This window comes from Musca autumnalis, unplaced genomic scaffold (genome assembly GCF_047663935.1).
Source record: "Musca autumnalis isolate F117 unplaced genomic scaffold, ASM4766393v1 scaffold_4, whole genome shotgun sequence".
Lineage (NCBI taxonomy): Eukaryota > Metazoa > Arthropoda > Insecta > Diptera > Muscidae > Musca > Musca autumnalis.
In genome coordinates, this window is record NW_027411977.1 from 33,803,764 (window position 1) to 33,824,387 (window position 20,624).

At 35.7% G+C, this 20,624-nt stretch overlaps 1 protein-coding gene across 1 annotated transcript in view; it reads left to right on the forward strand.

Moving 5' to 3' along the window:
• Positions 1-20,624, forward strand: part of LOC141401345 (uncharacterized) — a 178,459-nt gene that overhangs the window by 94,922 nt on the left and 62,913 nt on the right. Inside the window, exon 2 of the mRNA XM_073981505.1 lies at positions 15,051-15,126. The gene's annotated coding sequence lies outside the window, so the exon portion shown is untranslated. The remainder of the gene's footprint in view (positions 1-15,050; positions 15,127-20,624) is intronic.

Sequence of the window (20,624 nt, forward strand, 5' to 3'; positions counted from 1 at the left end):
TAAATGACTACAGATCTTTATATTGAAGATCACAGGACTTCATAAGGAAGACCACTGGTATTCATAGGGATAACCACAGCTATTCACAAGGAACTGAATTCCAGAGGTCTTCATATAGAAGACCACAGGTCTTCGTATGGAAGACTACGGGTCTCATATGGAAGTCCACAGGTCTTCAAATTGAAAATAACACATCTTCTTATGGAAGACCACATCTCTTCGTATGTATGACCACACGTCTTCATATGGAAGACTGCAGGTCTCATATGGAAGACCACAGGTCTTTATATAAAAGGCGACAGCTCCTCATATTGAAGAAAACAGTTCTTCGTGTGGAAGACAGCAGGTTTTCGTGCGGAAGACAACAGGACTTCGTAGGGACGACCACAAGAGCACAAGTCTTCGTATGGAAGACCATAGATTTTCATATGAAATACTCATGTAAGTCCACAGGTCTTCACATTCAAGACTTCAGGTCTTCGCAAGGAACACCACAGATCGTCGTATTGTTTTTATAAGGAATAACACAGGTCTTCATAAGGAGGACCAGATGTCCTCGTAAGGTTGACCACAGGTTGTCACAACGAAGACCACAAGTCTTCACAAGGAAGACCAAGATAATTCATATTGAAGACAACAGGACTTCATAAGGAAGCTCACAGGTATTTACAAGGAAGGCCTCAGGATCTCATAACGAAGACCCCAGAACTTCACAGGTATTCATAGTGAAGATCACAGGTGTTCATATTGAACACCACTGGTCTTTATATTGAGGGCCGCATATCTTATTATAGAAGACCAGAGATATTCATATAGAAGACCACAAGTCTTAATACTGAAAAGCACAGATCTGCATATAAAAGACCCTAGAGAACAAGTCTTTCTAAAGCACAGAGGTCTTCATAAAGAAGAACACAGGTCGTCATAGAGTATTATATAGTAAACCACAGTGCTGCAAATATATGACCACAGTTCTTTATAGACAACGCCACATGTTTTTAACGAGAAATTTCTTCACTGAAGGTGTTGTCCGATATGGCCCTTCTTGGAACTTTAAATATATAAGGTATCGTGCTTATCACTTATTTTATTTGGTGCCTGCAGGGTATTTGGAGCTTTTGGGCCATTATTTCCGGAAATATTGATTGTCCCTGAAAAATGTATATCGACGTAAAAGGTCCGGCGGGGATTCACTGCTGTTAAAAACTTTAAAACGATCAAAGAGTTGGTCCTAAAATGACTTTTTGGGTTATTTTTTTAATTGTTTAGGTAACTGATGGAATGGACGGATTTCGAGATGTTTTGGTTCGCACCGTTTTAGCGAAACATTTTGAAATTTTGTGTGGGAGGAACCTAAGGAGTGGGACGATATTACCCATACTCGAAGTTGATCTCAGTTCGAAAAAATATCACGAAGTGACAATTTAGATCAAATTAGTTGATATGTTCGAGAGTTATTCTGAGCACCAGCAGGACAAACAGATGGACCGGAAGGGCTTAGTCCACTCCAAATTGTCTGAAACTGATTTCAAGAAGCAATATATTGATTAAGCGATAGTGCCAAGGAGGGAGTCTGTCGCCTCTGTAAATGTAGCCTGATTGTATTTTAACTCAATGTGTGGGACTTCCTTTTTTGCTGAGACCGAACGGCGTGTTAAAGGGCAATTCCATTTCAAAAGGCTATAGACGGGAAGATGCCTTCTCTATAATACGCCACTAATGCCCTACTCTAACACCCCATCCCTGTGAACACGCTTTTTACCGAGCGTATTCGTCATCCTGGCTTTCAATACAGTGCCAACATATTTGGTGTTGATTTTAAGCTCTGTCAGTATACCGACAGATTAAGTTATCACCTTTGAATACTTCCAACAGAAGCAGAAAAAAAAAATGCACAAATAAGAAATTTTGATTTTAGAGATTTCTTTTCCTTATATCCAGTGTTTAACCACATATGGCAAAGTAATTGAATCAATTTAATACTCAGAAGTCCGTGCTTAATATTACTTTTAATACCTTCCTTTCACAGGGATGTAGGGTATAAAAAGTTAATTTTTGATTATTTTAAAATATAGTTTCATATAAACATTACCACCCATATTGTGTCAATTTACATTGTTCTTATCCATACCTAATATACGATCAGTGTAACCAACCCATAGCTAAAGACACTTGTTTTGTCTACACTACCATCCTTGACTCCACATAACATTTACAACGCCACTCTAATCCTAAGGAGAAGAAGATGAACAAAAAAAAAAACGAGAGTTTATAGCTGATCTGTTGTTTGTTGTTCTTATAGAAATGTCTTAATAATATTTTATGGGTTATTTTGTTTTTTTTTTTGTTTTCTTTGGCAAGCTTTTTCTTAATCCCCTTACCCTTTTGGCCATATAGCCAAAACACCCACACCCAAAATAACGAATGAGTGTATTACAACAAACTCACATTATGAAAATGACTTTTATGTGAAAAGAAAAGGATGAAAATTGTCCATAAAGAGGGAATCTATGTAAGGTACATACATACATACGTAATATAAATATTTAGATGTGCATACTTGGGTGTATTTAGTTTGGCAACAAAATATAATAGCAGGGACTTCTTCTTTCAAAATTATGAAATTATTTTCTAAATGCAAGGCACATGAATTAGTCGTTTAGTTTTTTGCAAATAAGTAAAATATTAAAAAAGAAATTATTTTTATATGGTAACTTAAAGGTGTGATTAAAAACTGCATGAAGAGAAACAAGAAAAGACATCTCTCATATCAAAAAGTGCAACCCGATTCTATTTTTCGTTCATTAATAGAATATCCGCTTCCAGCTAATTTTTAATTATCATTTGCTTGGCCTCTAAATTGTAGCTTACCTTCAATTGCAAAGAATATAAATAAATTATTTAATGAATAATTTATTTAATAAACACATTAAAAATATTCTTTGAAGGTTAGTTGTTAGAAAGCTCCGGGCTTGGCATCATTTACACTCAGACATTTAAAATTTCTGTGAAATGATGTCGATAAAACAAAATTTACCCTGTAACCCATAACTCCTGGTATCTATGCAATTACCATTCATTCAAAAAATTCTATGAATTATTTTCTTTCACTTTCTTTGTTTTATCTAAAAACCAAATATAAATAAAAAACCCAATACTTTGTATGAAATTTAATACAATTTCTTTTTGTGTTCGTAGGAGATTGTAGAAAACAAAGGGAAAGCAGACACTAAAAGAATAAATATTTAAATTATTACAACATTCCAGTTTTTCTTCTTTTTTGTGGAATATGTAATTTATATGTAGATGTTTTTACTTCGTTTTGTCGTCTTTCTTCTTGTTCTTTACAATGTAAATTTTCAGTTCGTTTTAATGTTTCATTATTGCTGAAAGTAAAACGACTAGATATGATAGTACTGTATGAGAAAAAAAAGAAAACGAAAACAAAAGAGATTTATTTCACTTTTACAATCTTGGGGCTAGAATGACTTAATTTCGAATATGTATATAAAATGCGAAAGATATGCTGGAGTACAAATTTCAACACAAAAGGTATATTTGTATGCATAAATACGAGTACATATGTATGTATGTAAGCATGGCATGGTAATACAGTTTCTGTGTCCTATCTTATGAACATGTTTAATAGAATAAACGTTATGAGATCCTCAATACCTGTATTTAAAATGGTATTTCATTTGCACACACACATATCTATCTACATTGAAAAATTCTATTAAAAGAAAATACGAGTAACAACCACACACCTATAAGTTAGTACAAACATATTTTTTGTATTATATTAAAAATATATAATCTAGGAAAGTTCATTATGAATATGAGTTTAAATATAAACAATCTTGGTAACTACGGTTTGCATGAAAATCCTATTAAATTTAAATCGTTTTTCCCTTGCAAGGGATTTGTGTTAATTAAATATATTTTCATAGAAAATTTTGAAGATAGCTAAACGAGATTTAAATTATTAAATTAGAATGGGAGAAATATACAAAAGGTTTTCATTGCTGAGTCTCTGGAATTATCTGTCTTGAATTTAAGGACCGGCGGTATTGTATATGAAGGCTTGTAGTGCTTCTTGTGAAAAATTGTGTTTTATTTTACATTCAGAATTCGACAAAAAAAATTTGACTTGAACTCCTACCCTTTAAATTTTTTGCACTTGACGCAAAAATCTTATATATGCAATTTTGTGACGATCGGTTAAGATTAACCCGTGCCATCCGGGTGATTTTTGTTTCCATAGTAATTTATCTGGGGCCAAAGGTGAATTTTCACGAAAAATTTCTAAAAGAGATCTTCTCTATCACTACCTATGGTATGATCTACCAAGATCTATGCAACTCTTCTGGTCCTTTGTATGAAGATGAGCGGTCTTCTATATGAAAACCTGAAGTCATCTACATGTCAAATTCTATGTGAAGACCAGAGGATGACCAGAGGTCTTTTCTAGAAGACCTGTGGCCTTTCCCGTAAAGACCCGTTGTATTCTCTGTGAAGACATGTGGCATTCTCTATGAAAACCACAGATCTTCAATATTAAGATCACAGGTGTCCAAAATGACGACCTATAAATCCTAAGAGTTTTCTATGTGAAGACTTTTGATCTTACCTATGAAGCCTAGGAGTCTTTTATATGCAGACCAGGAGCTTCTCTAAACAGATTTAAAAATTCTCTATGAATCATTCTCTACGAAGAGATGTGGTCTCCTCTGGGCTCTTATATGAAGCTTTGTGGTTTTCTGTGCGACGTTTGAATATGAATACCTATATGCAGACCACCGGTCTTCTATGTGAAGACCAGCGGTCTTCCATATGAAGACCTAAGATCTTTTAGAGTAAGGCCTTTGGTCTGCTATTTGAAGACCTATGGTCTTCTACATGAAGACATGTGGTACTCTATGTATAAAGATATGAAGACCTATTGTCTTTTCTAGACAGGCATGTGGCCTTCTGTATGAAAACCTGAGATCTTTTATATGGAGACCTGAGGTCTTCTATATAAAATCCTGAGGTCATTAAAATGAAGACCTGAGGTCTTCAAAAGAACACTGAGGTCTTCCGAATGAAGACCTGTGGTCTTGAAAATAAAAACCTGATACCTTCAAAATGTGCAGACGTGTCTTCTCTATGAAGACCTTTGGTCCTTTCTATGAAGCGGTCTTCCATATGAAGACCTAAGATCTTTTAGAGAAAGGCCTTTGGTCTGCTATTTGAAGACCTATGGTCTTCTACATGAAGACATGTGGTCCTCTATGTATAAAGATATGAAGACCTATTGTCTTTTCTAGACAGGCATGTGGCCTTCTGTATGAAAACCTGAGATCTTTTATATGGAGACCTGAGGTCTTCTATATAAAATCCTGAGGTCATTAAAATGAAGACCTGAGGTCTTCAAAAGAACACTGAGGTCTTCCAAATGAAGACCTGTGGTCTTGGAAATAAAAACCTGATACCTTCAAAATGTGCAGACGTGTCTTCTCTATGAAGACCTTTGGTCCTTTCTATGAAGCCAAAGGATCTTTTATATGAAGACCCAAAGTCGTCTAAATGAAGACCGGTGGTCCGTTATATGAAGACCTGTGGTCTTCTATATGAAGACCTGTGGTCTTCTATATGAAGACCTGTGGTCTTCTATATGAAGACCTGTGGTCTTCTATATGAAGACCTGTGGTCTTCTATATGAAGACCTGTGGTCTTCTATATGAAGACCTGTGGTCTTCTATATGAAGAACTCTGGTCTTCTATATGAAGAACTGTGGTCTTCTATATGAAGAACTGTGGTCTTCTGTATGAAGAACTGTGGTCTTCTGTATGAAAACCCGTGGTCTTCTATATGAAGACCTGTGGTCTTCTGTATGAAGACCCGTGGTCTTCTATATGAAGACCTGTGGTCTTCTGTATGAAGACCCGTGGTCTTCTATATGAAGACCTGTGGTCTTCTATATGAAGACCTGTGGTCTTCTATATGAAGACCTGTGGTCCTTTATATGAAGACCTGTGGTCTTCTATATGAAGACCTGTGGTCTTCTATATGAAGACCTGTGGTCTTCTATATGAAGACCTGTGGTCTTCTATATGAAGACCTGTGGTCTTCTATATGAAGACCTGTGGTCTTCTATATGAAGACCTGTGGTCTTCTATATGAAGAACTCTGGTCTTCTATATGAAGAACTGTGGTCTTCTATATGAAGAACTGTGGTCTTCTGTATGAAGAACTGTGGTCTTCTGTATGAAAACCCGTGGTCTTCTATATGAAGACCTGTGGTCTTCTGTATGAAGACCCGTGGTCTTCTATATGAAGACCTGTGGTCTTCTGTATGAAGACCCGTGGTCTTCTATATGAAGACCTGTGGTCTTCTATATGAAGACCTGTGGTCTTCTATATGAAGACCTGTGGTCTTCTATATGAAGACCTGTGGTCTTCTATATGAAGAACTGAGGTCTTCTGTATGAAGAACTGTGGTCTTCTGTATGAAAACCCGTGGTCTTCTATATGAAGACCTGTGGTCTTCTGTATGAAGACCCGTGGTCTTCTATATGAAGACCTGTGGTCTTCTGTATGAAGACCCGTGGTCTTCTATATGAAGACCTGGGGTCTTCTATATGAAGACCTGTGGTCTTCTATATGAAGACCTGTGGTCTTCTATATGAAGACCTGTGGTCTTCTATATGAAGACCTGTGGTCTTCTATATGAAGAACTGTGGTCTTCTATATGAAGAACTGTGGTCTTCTGTATGAAGAACTGTGGTCTTCTGTATGAAGAACTGTGGTCTTCTGTATGAAAACCCGTGGTCTTCTATATGAAGACCTGTGGTCTTCTGTATGAAGACCCGTGGTCTTCTATATGAAGACCTGTGGTCTTCTGTATGAAGACCCGTGGTCTTCTATATGAAGACCTGTGGTCTTCTATATGAAGACCTGTTGTCTTCTATATGAAGACCTGTGGTCTTCTATATGAAGACCTGTGGTCTTCTATATGAAGACCTGTGGTCTTCTATATGAAGACCTGTGGTCTTCTATATGAAGACCTGTGGTCTTCTATATGAAGACCTGTGGTCTTCTATATGAAGAACTGTGGTCTTCTATATGAAGAACTGAGGTCTTCTGTATGAAGAACTGTGGTCTTCTGTATGAAAACCCGTGGTCTTCTATATGAAGACCCGTGGTCTTCTATATGAAGACCTGTGGTCTTCTGTATGAAGACCCGTGGTCTTCTATATGAAGACCTGTGGTCTTCTGTATGAAGACCCGTGGTCTTCTATATGAAGACCTGTGGTCTTCTATATGAAGACCTGTGGTCTTCTATATGAAGAACTGTGGTCTTCTATATGAAGAACTGTGGTCTTCTGTATGAAGAACTGTGGTCTTCTGTATGAAGAACTGTGGTCTTCTGTATGAAAACCCGTGGTCTTCTATATGAAGACCTGTGGTCTTCTGTATGAAGACCCGTGGTCTTCTATATGAAGACCTGTGGTCTTCTGTATGAAGACCCGTGGTCTTCTGTATGAAGACCCGTGGTCTTCTATATGAAGACCTGTGGTCTTCTATATGAAGACCTGTTGTCTTCTATATGAAGACCTGTGGTCTTCTATATGAAGACCTGTGGTCTTCTATATGAAGACCTGTGGTCTTCTATATGAAGAACTGTGGTCTTCTATAAGAAGAACTGTGGTCTTCTATATGAAGAACTGTGGTCTTCTGTATGAAGAACTGTGGTCTTCTGTATGAAAACCCGTGGTCTTCTATATGAAGACCTGTGGTCTTCTGTATGAAGACCCGTGGTCTTCTATATGAAGACCCGTGGTCTTCTATATGAAGACCTGTGGTCTTCTGTATGAAGACCCGTGGTCTTCTATATGAAGACCTGTGGTCTTCTATATGAAGACCTGTGGTCTTCTATATGAAGACCTGTGGTCTTCTATATGAAGACCTGTGTGTGTGTGAAAGGTCTTCTATATGAAGACCTCTGGTCTTCTATATGAAGACTTCTGGTCTTCTACATGAAGACCTCTGGTCTTCTATATGAAGACCTCTGGTCTTCTATATGATGACCTCTGGAATTCTATATGAAGACCTCTGGTCTTCTATAAGAAGACCTGTGGTCTTCTATATGAAGACCTGTGGTCTTCTAAATGGAGATCTGGGGTCTTCTATATGAAGACCTGTGGTCTTCTATATGAAGACCTCTGGTCATCTATATGAAGACCTCTGGTCTTCTATATGAAGACCTCTGGTCTTCTATATGAACACCTGAGGACTTCTATATGTCGACCTGAGGACTTCTATATGAAGATCTGAGGTCTTCTATATGAAGACCTGCGGTCTTCTATATGAAGACCTGTGGTCTTCTATATGAAGACATGTGGTGTTCTATATGAAGAACTGTGGTCTTCTATATGAAGACCTGTGGTCTTCTATATGAAGACCTGTGGTCTTCTATATGAAGACTTGTGGTCTTCTATGTGTAGACATGTGGTCTTCTATATGAAGACTTGTGGTCTTCTATATGAAGACCTGTGGTCTTCTATATGAAGACCTGTGGTCTTCTATATGAAGACCTGTGGTCATCTATATGAAGACCTGTGGTCTTCTATATAAAGACCTAAGGTCCTCTATATGAAGACCTCTGGTCTTCTATATGAAGACCTCTGGTCTTCTATATAGAGACCTATGGTCTTCTATATAAAGACCTCTGGTCTTCTATATAAAGACCTATGGTCTTCTATATATAGACCTCTGGTCTTCTATATATAGACCTCTGGTCTTCTATATGAAGACCTCTGGTTTTGTATATGAAGACCTCTTGTGTTCTAAACTAAGACCTCTGGTGTTCTATATTAAGACCTCTGGTCTTCTGTATAAAGTCCTCTGGTCTTCTGTATGATGACATCTGGTCTTCCATATGAAGACCTCTGGTCTTCTATATGAAGACCACTGGTCTTCTATATGAAGACCTCTGGTCTTCCATATCAAGGCCTGTGGTCTGTTACATAAAGACCTCTGGTCTTCTATATGAAGACCTCTGGTCTTCTATATGAAGACCTCTGCTCATCTATATGAAGATCTCTGGTCTTCTGTATGAAGACCTCTGGTCTTCTGTATGATGACCTAAGGTCTTCTATATGATGACCTTTGGTCTTCTATATGATGACCTCTGGTCTTCTATATGATGACCTCTGGTCTTCTATATGAAGACCTCGGGTCTTCTATATTAGGACTTCTGGTCTTCTATATAAAGACCTCTGGTCTTCTATATGAAGACCTCTGGTCTTCTATATGAAGACCTCTGGACTTCTATATGAAGACCTCTGGTCTTCTATATGAAGACCTCTGGTCTTCAATATGAAGACCTCTGGTCTTCTATATGAAGACCTCTGGTCTTCTATATGAAGACCTCTGGTCTTCTATATGAAGACCTCTGGTCTTCTATATGAAGACACCTGGTCTTCTATATGAAGACCTCTGGTCTTCTTTATGAAGACCAGTGGTCTTTTATATGAAGACCTCTGGTCTTCTATATAAAGACCTCTGGTCTTCTATATGATGACCATTGGTCTTCTAAATGAAGACCTTTGGTCTTCTATATGGAGACCTTACGTCTTCTATATGGAGACCTTACGTCTTCTATATGAGGATCTGAGGTCTTCTTTATGAAGACCAGTGGTCTTCTATATGAAGACCAGTCGTATTCTATATGAAGACCAGTCGTATTCTATATGAAGACCAGTCTTCTTCTATATGAAGTCCGGTGGCCTTCTATTTGCAGACCAGCGGTCTTCTACATGCAGACCTGATGTCTTCTATGAAGACCTGTGGTCTATTATATGAAGACCTGTGGTCTTTTCCATGAAGACCTCTGGTTTTCTCCAAACAGACCCATGGTCTTCTCTATAAAGACCTGTGGCCTGCTCAATAAATACCTATTTTCTTCTAAATAAAAAAACTCTCTATAAAGAATACTTTCGATATTCTCTATGAATACCTGTGGCCTTCTCCATGAATCTTAGATCAAGTTTAAACATAGAACAAGTTAGAAGATAAACCGTTCATTCCTTCGGCTACCTTCCACATATAATTTTAGAATTTTTTAAAAAGTCCCCTTAGGCCACATCTCTCCTAACGTTTTTAAAATTTGAACCGGGTTGTCCTCGCTACCCTTAACGGTTCTTTTTTTCGAAATAATGCCCAAAAGCCCCAAAACCCCTGTCCTGTAAGTTGGGTATCTGATTTTTTCGGTTTAAATATATCTTAGGCTTCCAGAATTATGAGTACTAGTCAAAATAACAAACTAAGCTAAGTAGTAGCATTGTCCCCTTCCACTGTTTTCCCCCTTCGAGGCATAGGCCATGACGTAATGGTGGAGGTAAGTATGTACTTTTATTACTGAAGGGATATTATGTAATTATGCCATGTTATATACATATTTTCAGTGGTGTAGGGTAGAATATTGTCTCCTACGCCCGTCTTTTATCCTTTCCTAAATGTTTTTTTTTGTTTTTTAATTTGGGTATCTACAATATCTGCTGTTGGAAAAGTTACTTCTTTTTGTATTCATATGCGATAGGCGGTTTATAATTTTGCTATCGCCGGTTAAGAGTATTTTTCTGTAGGCTAATATGTTTTTATTTTATTTGTTGTTGTTTTTTTTATAAAATGTTATTATTGTATGACATTTTATTAAAAATAACTTCCAAATTTTTATTGCACTTTTCATAATTAATGCAACAAAGTATTGGAGTTCATGTCACTATCTAGGCAAGATCTTTCAATAATTACCAAATATCTTGGTTAAAAAAGTCTAACAAAAAAAGAAAAAACCCTCCAGCAATAGAGATTGTGGTGCTATACAGCCTAATTCCAAAGAAGACGAAGAAGGAGAAAAAAACCGCCACAGCACACAAGACAATAAACCAAATTCTGTGAGACTAATAGAGTTGTAAAACAAGTTTATTAAGTCACAAATGATACCGAATTTTCTTCCCAAATGAAAAAAGAGGGCCTCTTGTTTTTTGTTGTTGCACGGCGTGTTTGTGTCTCTTCTAAGGTAAATACAAATATGGGAGCGTTTTAGATTACCTCTTCTTCTATGGTGATGATGTTCCCAGTAAAAACCAGACTAAATGTTTCGGTGTAACCATGGATTTATGTTTTCAGCTATGTTGTTTTTTGGTTTATCTGTTTGTCGGTCGGCTTGTATATCTTTCTATGTTCGTTCATTCACTAGCAACAATCCATAATATTTGTTAAATTATATCATTGTTGTTTTTGTTGCTGTGACTTATGCCGTGGCATCGTTTTGTTTCTTCTTCATCATCTTTAAGCCATGTCTCTATTAAGATAAGGTCACACATTGAGGCATCATCGCACATTCTAAGTGGGGATGTTAGTATTGTTCTTGTTGTTGCCATTGTCGGTTGCTATTGGTATTTGTGCCTGAGGATATTTTTGATTTTCAAATCAGAAAAAAGGTATTTTGTATGGTTATGCACAACAATAATGCTCATTTCGAGGAACGATATTTTTGGAAAAAGGTTTATTAAAAATAATGTAGGATTTTCGTTGAATTACAGAGGAAAAATTAATTAAAAATTTCCAAGAAAATATGTGGAGCAACAATGGATGTTTTTTAATAAAATTATTGAGAAGTTAATTGTCCTCCAATTTGAAAATAACCAACTGCACCATTATTTTATTTTCGACTAAATTCGTCTAGTATTACAAGTATTAGAGGCAGTTGGCAAAAATTTTTCCAAGAATGATTTGTTATCAGTTCATTGATTTTCTTAGCCTCTCTACGCTTCGAGAATCTCATAATAAATAAATGTCTTTAAACTTTCATAAGTTCAAAAATATTTATTTTTCAAATTCCTCTACAAAAGAATTTCCATGTTTTTATTAATTTGTTGCATTTAGTTTACACGACAGGTGTTGAGTTGCATCTGTGTTTAACACAATCACAGAGTTGTGTGGATGCCGCAATAACCCCTCAGTGTAGTCATTTCTTCTGACCACATGTAACATTATAGTTTATTTTTGTTCAAGTAACTTTTCATGTTCGTCCATTTTCAGCGGAAAATTGTTACATTTTTTATGACTTTCTCTCTTGACTCAACGACAAACAAAAAAACCTGGTCAATATGTTGGGTTTTTATTGATCTTAAATGTGACTCAATCAATTGCAATGGCCGACAACAACTCCAATCACTTTGGGGAACACTAAAAATGGAATTTATTTCAATTTTAATTTCCAATTTCGTTTCAGAAGGGTGTAAAGATAAAATTGATTACAAAATGTCATCATTAAGTTGGCTATTGTTTTTTCTTTTCATATGAACATGTTTTTGTTTCTGTGGCATTGTTGTCGTTGATTTTTTTTTCGTTCTTTGTGTTGAAGATTTAAATCACGATTTTCATTTATTTAATGGCTTCAGAGTACAGCTAACAAGAAAATCTAGAATACTGTGCATTGAAATTGACCCTCGTTAGCATAAGTGCTGAGGGTATAAAAATCTACGACAGGGATAAGATTTGAAAAATCATCCCAGGACGGTCTTGGGGAAATTATTCTTTAATAAAATCAAGCCTGAAATATGCATTGGAAAAAAATATTCTTTAATTCAAAACAATACTTTAACAAACCCACACCTGGGATAGGCCTTGGACAAAATGTTCTTTAATACAAAACTATTCTTTAAATAATCCAGGCCTGGGACTAGCGTTGGAAAACATATTCTTTAAAAATCCACGCCTGGCATAGGCTTTGGAAAATTATTCAAAAATATTCTTAAAAAAATTAAAAATACATAATAATATTCTTAAAAAATCCACGCCTGGGATAGGCCTAAAATATTCTTTAATTCAAATATATTCTTTAAACAAGTAAAAACGACGTTAAGTTCGGCCGGGCCGAACTTGTTATACCCTCCACCACAAGTTGTATTGAAGTAAAATGGAATAGTTTCCTTTCGTGTATGAAGAAGACTTAATACTAAATTTCAGCAATTTCGGTAAATCAATGTGAGGCACCGTTCTATGGGGGCTATTTCAAAACGTCGATCTATACCGACAAATTTCTGACGGAAAATTTTTAGACTCAAAGAAGACTAAATACCAAATTCCTTATATTGCGGTAAGAGAATGTGGCTAAAACGTAAAAAATACCGAAAATCAAGAAGTACGCTTCTATAGGAAGACGTGGACCTATACTGATAATACTCTTCTGGAATATTTTATAACACTTGGAAGACTAAATAACGAATTTCAGCCATTTCGGTGGGATATTGACGTCACAATCTTCAGTATTACGAACATCGGGAGGTACCGTTCTAAGGGGGCTATATCGAAACGTGGACCTATACCGACGAATTTTAGTCAGAAATGGGGCAATATGAAAGCGTGGACCTGTACCGACAAATTTCCTGCAAACAGTTTTATACCACATTGAAGACTAAACACAGAATTTCAGCCATTTTGGTGGAATATTGAAGCCACAACCTTCAAAATACGGAAAATCGGCAGGTACCTTTCCATGGGGGCTATATGAAGGCGTGGACCTATACCGACAAATTTAAAGGGGAAAGTTTTATACCACCAACGTAGACTAAGTACCAAATTTCAGACATTTCGGTGTGATAATGAAGCTAAAACCTTCAAAATACCGAAAATCGGGAGGTACCGTTCTATGGGGGCTATATGAAGGCGTGACCGATACGGACAAAATTCTGGGGGAAAGTTTTATACCCCTAAAGAAGACTACGTACCAAATTTCAGGCATTTTGGTACCATAATGAAACTAAAACCTTAAAAATACCGAAAATCGGGAGGTAGAGTTCTATGGTGGCTATATCAAAACGTGGACCGATATATCCCTTTTTCAAAACCAACCATCCTGCAAGTAATGAAAGCTTCTTTTCCAAATATTGACTCTCTATCATAAAAATTGTGAGCTTGATTTCAACAGTTAAATTGAGATACAATTTTATGCTGATCAATAATATATATACTTTATAGGGTCTCCGACGAATATTTCGATGTGTTACAAACGGAATGACAAATTTAATTATACCCTCCATATGGTGGAGGTTATAAAAATCCACGCATGTTATAGACCTTTGAAAAAATATTATTTAGTAAAACCACGCCTGGGATAGGCCTTGGAAGAATATGCTTTAATTCAAATATATCTTTAAAAAAAAATCAACTCCTGGGATAGACCTTTGAAGAATATGCATTATTTCAAATATATCTTTTAAAAAAATCCACGCCTGGGATAGACCTTTGAAGAATATGCATTAATTCAAATATATCTTTTAAAAAAATCCACGCCTGGGATAGACCTTTGAATAAATATTCTTTAATTCAAAAATATCCGCGCCCGTTATAGACCTTTGAAAAAATATTATTTAATAAAACCACGCCTGTTATAGGTCTTGGAAAAAAATATTCTTTAATAAAACCACGCCTGGGATAGACCTTTGAATAAATATTTTTTAATTCAAAAATATCCGCGCCCGTTATAGACCTTTGAAAAAATATTATTTAATAAAACCACGCCTGTTATAGGTCTTGGAAAAAAATATTCTTTAATAAAACCACGCCTGTTATAGGTCTTGGAAAAAAATATTCTTTAATAAATCCACGCCTGCTATAGGCCTTGCAAAAAATATTATTTAATAAAACCACGCCTGTTATAAGCCTTGGAAAAAATATTCTATAATAAATCCACGCCTGCTATAGGCCTTAGAACAAATATTCTTTAATAAATCCACGCCTGTTATAGGTCTTAGAACAAATATTCTTTAGTTAAACCAAGCGTGTGATAAGCCTTAAAAAATATTCTTTTATAAAACCACGCCAGTGATAGGTCTTGAAAAAAGTATTAATTGATAAAACCACGCCAGTGATAGGCCTTGAACAAATATTATTTAATAAAACCACGGCTGGGTGTATTATAGGTCTTGGAAAAATATTCATCCAAAAAATTTCCTTTACTTTTACTAATTCGATGTATTTTCTTTCTCTTTTTCAGATACTTCTTAAACTCCCAACGGATTATCTACGATTGGCATTTTAAATGAATCGGATCAATGTGGAATTTCATCCAGGTAGGTCAGCTGCTGAAAATGTGTTCCTTACTAGGTACTAAACTTAACGTAAGGATTCGATGTTGGGTTGGATTTATGTAGACCTTTTATTGAGTATTATAGTTAGGCGATGGGTGATGTGAAATTATTCCTTTTTGGTCCATTTTTAGCAAACACTTTCTTACAGCTGTCCTCCTTTCGATATACCTTTAAGATTGATAAGTTAAAAAATTCGACTTTCTAATGAACTAATTACTCATCATCATCACCACCACCACAGGTGGCATCTTCATCATCATTAATCAAATAATTAGTACTTCACTAATTTTACGCATTTTAAATTTTAATTAACCGTCCATCAATTCGATCAAAGAAGAACAACAAACATTTTTAAGGCAAAAAATTATCTCAATTATAGAAATTATTTACGCACAATCCTACAAACCAAAAAAACACAGAAACGAATCATGACAGGCAAAATAAATGCCCAGCTAAATCTTCCTGCACAGATGAAAAAATTATCAGTGGTTTTCTTGAATGGTTAACAAGACAATTAAAATCTATACAAGACAAGGGATTGTCGGTGTTTTTATTTTCTAAAAAACATCTGCAATAACAGAAATATTACATACTAATAAACAATAATTCACGATAACAAGTACATACATCAATTTCTGTACAACATCCATTATATTGAATATTAACTCCATAGAGTCTTTGAAGATAAGCTGCTGGGATTATCTACACCTAAACATGGTTAAGATGTGTGGATTTTCCAACTTCATTTCGTCGTTATTAATTTAAATTTACAATTTCGTTATGATTTTGATAATTTGTTGGATGCTGTAATAGTGTGAATTGTTGTTGTTATTATGCCGTTGTAAAAAAGGTTTTCTCAAGATGTTTAATGATTTTTCAACATAATAGTACCACGAATGTAAATCAGCGGGATATCGGTCGGTTATAAATATTTGCTACTTTCAAAAAAGGCCACATATAGCACCAACAACAAAAACAATAATATGAGAATCGACGGCGGTTTTTAAAACCCAGTGTATGTGCATGCAACCAACCAGCAGCCAGCCAGCTATCACCCTATCCCAAAATCATCAGCAAAACACATTGAGACTGGTGTTATGGCTTACTAAGTCAATAGCCACTAGACCTTTTTCCAATTTTTCTTCTGTTGTTTTTTCTTTTTTTTTATTTTTCATGGAGTCCTCTCAATACAGTAATTGTAAATATGTATGTTACTTTTCTTGTTTAACACGCTCGTTAAAAGTAATTCGTATTTTGTTGCTATCTCCCTTGTAAATAATTGATAGCCCGAAAAAAGGTATTGGTAATTAAAAATGAAAGGAAAACTCTGGGGCTGGAAGAGCAAAAACACAAAAAAACTGTGAATTAATTGAAGATTGAAGAGGAGGTCAATGGACGGTAGGCAATAAATTTTAATTTTAAAACTGCTGTGCCATGTTGGTTACACTTTCAAATAAATTTTCTAAAATTAAATAAGGAAAATAAAAGTCTTTGTTTAGGTCCAAAAGAGAATAGACAACATTAACAACAAACAAAAAATATTTTTTAGGTTCATCACAAGCGTAGATTTAAAAAAAAATATTTATCATGTTTGGACTTAGTTGGTCAAGACGTTCCAAGGCATATCCCAGTGGTGGTTTAATTAAGTCATAAATTGTCCAAGGCCTATCCCAGGCGTGGTTTTATTAAAGAATATTTTTGCCAAGGCCTATCCCAGGCGTGGTTCTATTAAAGAATATTTTTGCCAAGGCCTATCCCAGACGTGGTTTTATTAAAGAATATTTTTGCCAAGGCTTATTCCAGGTGTGGTTTTATTAAAGAATATTTTTGCCAAGGCCTATTCCAGGCGTGGTTTTATTAAAGAATATTTTTGCCAAGGCCTATTCCAGGCGTGGTTTTATTAAAGAATATTTTTGCCAAGGCCTATACCAGGCGGGCTTTTATTAAAGAATATTTTTGCCAAGGCCTATACCAGGCGTGGTTTTATTAAAGAATATTTTTGCCAAGGCCTATACCAGGCGTGGTTTTATTAAAGAATATTTTTGCCAAGGCCTATCCCAGGCGTGGTTTTATTAAAGAATATTTTTGCCAAGGCCTATCCCAGGCGTGGTTTTATTAAAGAATATTTTTGCCAAGGCCTATCCCAGGCGTGGTTTTATTAAAGAATATTTTTGCCAAGGCCTATCCCAGGCGTGGTTTTATTAAAGAATATTTTTGCCAAGGCCTATCCCAGGCGTGGTTTTATTAAAGAATATTTTTGCCAAGGCCTATCCCAGGCGTGGTTTTATTAAAGAATATTTTTGCCAAGGCCTATCCCAGGCGTGGTTTTATTAAAGAATATTTTTGCCAAGGCCTATCCCAGGCGTGGTTTTATTAAAGAATATTTTTGCCAAGGCCTATCCCAGGCGTGGTTTTATTAAAGAATATTTTTGCCAAGGCCTATCCCAGGCGTGGTTTTATTAAAGAATATTTTTGCCAAGGCCTATCCCAGGCGTGGTTTTATTAAAGAATATTTTTGCCAAGGCCTATCCCAGGCGTAGTTTTATTAAAGAATATTTTTGCCAAGGCCTATCCCAGGCGTGGTTTTATTAAAGAATATTTTTGCCAAGGCCTATCCCAGGCGTGGTTTTATTAAAGAATATTTTTGCCAAGGCCTATCCCAGGCGTGGTTTTATTAAAGAATATTTTTGCCAAGGCCTATCCCAGGCGTGGTTTTATTAAAGAATATTTTTGCCAAGGCCTATCCCAGGCGTGGTTTTATTAAAGAATATTTTTGCCAAGGCCTATCCCAGGCGTGGTTTTATTAAAGAATATTTTTGCCAAGGCCTATCCCAGGCGTGGTTTTATTAAAGAATATTTTTGCCAAGGCCTATCCCAGGCGTGGTTTTATTAAAGAATATTTTTGCCAAGGCCTATCCCAGGCGTGGTTTTATTAAAGAATATTTTTGCCAAGGCCTATCCCAGGCGTGGTTTTATTAAAGAATATTTTTGCCAAGGCCTATCCCAGGCGTGGTTTTATTAAAGAATATTTTTGCCAAGGCCTATCCCAGGCGTGGTTTTATTAAAGAATATTTTTGCCAAGGCCTATCCCAGGCGTGGTTTTATTAAAGAATATTTTTGCCAAGGCCTATCCCAGGCGTGGTTTTATTAAAGAATATTTTTGCCAAGGCCTATCCCAGGCGTGGTTTTATTAAAGAATATTTTTGCCAAGGCCTATCCCAGGCGTGGTTTTATTAAAGAATATTTTTGCCAAGGCCTATCCCAGGCGTGGTTTTATTAAAGAATATTTTTGCCAAGGCCTATCCCAGGCGTGGTTTTATTAAAGAATATTTTTGCCAAGGCCTATCCCAGGCGTGGTTTTATTAAAGAATATTTTTGCCAAGGCCTATCCCAGGCGTGGTTTTATTAAAGAATATTTTTGCCAAGGCCTATCCCAGGCGTGGTTTTATTAAGGAATATTTTGCCAAGGCCTATCCCAGGCGTGGTTTTATTAAAGAATATTTTTGCCAAGGCATATTCCAGGCGTGGTTTTATTAGAGAATATTTTTCCAAGGCATATTCCAGGCGTGGTTTTATTAGAGAATATTTTTCCAAGGCATATTCCAGGCGTGGTTTTATTAGAGAATATTTTTCCAAGGCATATTCCAGGCGTGGTTTTATTAGAGAATATTTTTCCAAGGCATATTCCAGGCGTAGTTTTATTAAAGAATATTTTTTCCAAGGCCTATCTTAGGCGTGGTTTTATTAAAGAATATTTTTTCCAAGGCCTATCTTAGGCGTGGTTTTATTAAAGAATATTTTTTCCAAGGCCTATCTTAGGCGTGGTTTTATTAAAGAATGTTTTTCCAAGGCCTATCTTAGGCGTGGTTTTATTAAAGAATATTTTTTCCAAGGCCTATCTTAGGCGTGGTTTTATTAAAGAATATTTTTTCCAAGGCCTATCTTAGGCGTGGTTTTATTAAAGAATATTTTTTCCAAGGCCTATCTTAGGCGTGGTTTTATTAAAGAATATTTTTTCCAAGGCCTATCTTAGGCGTGGTTTTATTAAAGAATATTTTTTCCAAGGCCTATCTTAGGCGTGGTTTTATTAAAGAATATTTTTTCCAAGGCCTATCTTAGGCGTGGTTTTATTAAAGAATATTTTTTCCAAGGCCTATCTTAGGCGTGGTTTTATTAAAGAATATTTTTTCCAAGGCCTATCTTAGGCGTGGTTTTATTAAATTATATTTTTGCCAAGGCCTATCTTAGGCGTGGTTTTATTAAATTATATTTTTGCCAAGGCCTATCCCAGGCGTGGTTTTATTAAAGAATATTTTTCCAAGACCTCTGCCAGGCGTGGTTTTATTAAAGAATATTTTTGCAACACCTCTGCCAGGCGTGGTTTTATTAAAGAATATTTTTCCAAGACCTCTGCCAGGCGTTTTTAATTAATTTATATTTTTGCCAAAGCCTATCCCAGGCGTGTTTAATTAATTTATATTTTTGCCAAGGTCTATCAAAGGCGTGTTTAATTAATTTATATTTTTGTCAAGGCCTATCAAAGGCGTGTTTAATTAATTTATATTTTTGCTTAGGCCTATCAAAGGCGTGTTTAATTAATTTATATTTTTGCTTAGGCCTATAAAAGGCGTGTTTAATTAATTTATATTTTTGCCAAGGCCTATCAAAGGCGTGTTTAATTAATTTATATTTTTGCTTAGGCCTATCAAAGGCGTGTTTAATTAATTTATATTTTTTTCCAAGGCCTATCCCAGGCGTGGTTTTGTTAAAGAATAAATTTTCCAAGGCTTACCATCTCAGTTTATCTTATGGAAACAATACAGAATATTTGGGTCCTTATTAGTTGCTCCAGTTACACTTCTTGTTCTTTCTTCCAACTAAAAATGTGAATTAGTTCAACCTTTCGTATTTAAATTTATCCCAGTTTCTTTATTATGCACAAAGAACAAAGAACTATGTCACTGTGTCTCTCGCTTAGTGCCCTTAAACTATTTAGAAGAAGCACAAGAAAAGAAGAAATACATGTTCTTTGAATAAAATCACCATCAAACTTCATAATATCCTGGCTAGATGTGTATCTCTTTGAAGTATGCAAAAGAAATTCAGTTTGTGACGGCTTCAATTGGGGTCAACGTTAATGAGCTTCTTAATCTCTGTTGCTCTCCACCCATCCAGCCAAGAGCAAGAAAAGCAAAAAAACCAAAAAGAAGGAATTCAATTAATCCCAAATGAAAATCTTGTTGTCCTTTTAAGAAGGCTGTGCCAAGCAATTTTCTGGGTCTTAAGGCTCATAAATAAAAACGAGAGAGTGTTTGTTGTTTCTTCATTGTATTGCTTTCATAGTAAATTAATTTAAGTTTCAGGCAAATTTAACAAAACCATTTATTACACAGATATGATATGATTTTAAGTAGGAGAGGGAGAGCCAGGAAAAAAATCTTTGAAAAATGACGTAGATATTTCAGCAATGAAGTGTTCAT